We start from the raw sequence: 2,307 nt of genomic DNA, 5'->3' as shown, positions 1-2,307 counted from the left end.
TTGAGGTGAAGAAATGTGTTGTATTATAATGTAAGCCAAATTAGCCTAATACAGAGTTTTAACTTATTGAAAGTCTTCTGTCAAAAATTAATGAACTAGTAAAAGTCAGAACAGTTTTATATCTGAAACCAAACTGAAGACTCAGAGCAGATGCAGGACAAAAGAGAGACAAGCTCACTGGCTTTAAAATGTGTATGACATAAAACCCTGATGCCTGCTTCCTAACATTTATTTAAAAATTTTGTCCTTTGTATTACCTTGATTTTGGATACAACCATTCCCTATAGGTATTATGCAGAATAATATGGTTTTTTTTTTTAAATCTTTATTTATTTTGGTATATATTTTCTGACATGTCAACTAGCATGGAAATCTTGGGTCTTGGGAGGTCTGAGTCTCATTTTTATATTTACTCAGTTAACGTGCTGTTTCTCACTAAAGTCGGTCGAACTATTTTGGCCAGTTTCTCTTGTCAGCTTCTTGTAAGCTTTGAACTGGGAAAGAAATGCACAGCAGGGTAATCTAGCCCTTTGAAGTTTGGGACAACTCAGAAAGATGCACTGTGGTGTTGATTTGTAATAAGCTTTGTTCATACAACATCAGTCTATGATATGATGAGAATTCTTCTTGGATTAAGATGTCCAGTGGTTATAAATGAAAAGCTGTTCTCTCTTTTGTGGAGAAGGGGTACTGAGGTGTTATAAGCATACAATTTTCTGTTATTTCCTTTGTGGGACTTTTGGCATTTGAAAAAAGGCATGTCCTTTCATTAGTGGCACAAAAGGCAGTGTACAAGGATGTGTTGATTTAGAAGTGAACACATCACAGTTTTTCTTGCATGGAGTTGAGGAAGCTGAAGGAGCCACTCTCCTGGGCTTTTTATACTGATACTTATTGCTTATCGAGCTCTCACAATATGTGGGGCAAGGTCCTAACATTTTACAGCTGTATATTCATCATCCCATTTAAACCTCGCCAGGACTCCAAAAGCTGTGCATCCACCAGTTTGTTTCAGAGGTGAGCAAAGTGAGGCTCAGAGAAATAAGGTGACCTAGCCAAGGTTCGGAGCTAGTAGAGAGTGGGACTGAGATAAGAACTGAGATCTGTTTATCTCCAAAGGGCAGGCACTAAACAACTAGCCCACACTGCCTCCCTTCATCCAAAAACCTTCACCGGCCAGACTGGATGATTAACCTCTTCACTGGTGTAAGGGAGGTAAGTCAGATAATTCCTTTCACATGGAATTATTGAAACTATTTTGATTTTAAATCTAATCTCTTTTCAAAGGGCTTAATTCTAAAAATTCAATTATTCTGGCTCCATATAAGGCATCCCTGGAAATTATTGGAATGAGTTTTTGTCTGGTTATTCCCAATTAAGCACATAATTATAATCAGGATTGCTGGAGTCTCGGTGTCTTGGAATTTCAAGTTATTTTTACATACCAATAATTTTTGAGGTGTAATTAATCCTTTTATATTGTAAAAAATTTAAATCTGAACTATTTAAATCTTAAATTTACATAGTGATATATGACATTGAATTTTTGAAATATTGATGCTTTCCTTTAGAAAACAATCAGGCCAGATCTCTCCCCTATTTAAAGTCTTTTCAGTTTTTCTCACTATTTAATTCCCATTTCCGAGGTTTCCTGTGAAGTTTGAGTATACCATGTTTATTATTCATTTTTCATTTCTTCCAGAGTCAATTAGGACCTTAGTCTAATTATAGAGCCCCTTGAAGGAGTCCTTAAATGGAGTGAAGCCCCCAACCTTATCCCTCATAATTTTACAGATCCCTGGTTGAGGATGTCATAGAGGAATTAGGGAAGAGAAAAACGCTGATCCAATTTCCACTCTTTCTCATGGAGCTTTGATCATGGATTGAATCATGTCCCTCCAAAAGATGTGAAAGTCCTAACTCCCCACATCTATGAGCGTGTTTTTATTTGGAAATGAGGACTTCACAGATGGTCGAGCAACACAAAGTCATTAGGTTGCATCATAATCCAATATGATGGTTTCCTTATTATTATTATTATTATTATTATTATTATTATTATTATTATTATTATTATTATTATTTTAAAAAAGAAAGATCTTTGGACATAGAGCCAGAGACACAAGGAGATTGGAAATCTCCATGTGAAAATTGGAATTTTGTTGCCACAAGCCAATGAACTCCAAAGATTTCTACCAAACCAGAAGCTAGAAGAGAAGCATGGAACAGGTTCTCCATCACATCTTCAGGAGGAGCCAACCCTGCTACCACCTTGATTTTGGATATCTAGCCTCCAGAAATGTAAGG

This window comes from Pteropus vampyrus, unplaced genomic scaffold (genome assembly GCF_000151845.1).
Source record: "Pteropus vampyrus isolate Shadow unplaced genomic scaffold, Pvam_2.0 Scaffold354, whole genome shotgun sequence".
Classification (NCBI taxonomy): Eukaryota; Metazoa; Chordata; class Mammalia; order Chiroptera; family Pteropodidae; genus Pteropus; species Pteropus vampyrus.
The sequence above is the reverse complement of the archived record's forward strand: the minus strand, read 5'-3'. Positions refer to the sequence as shown.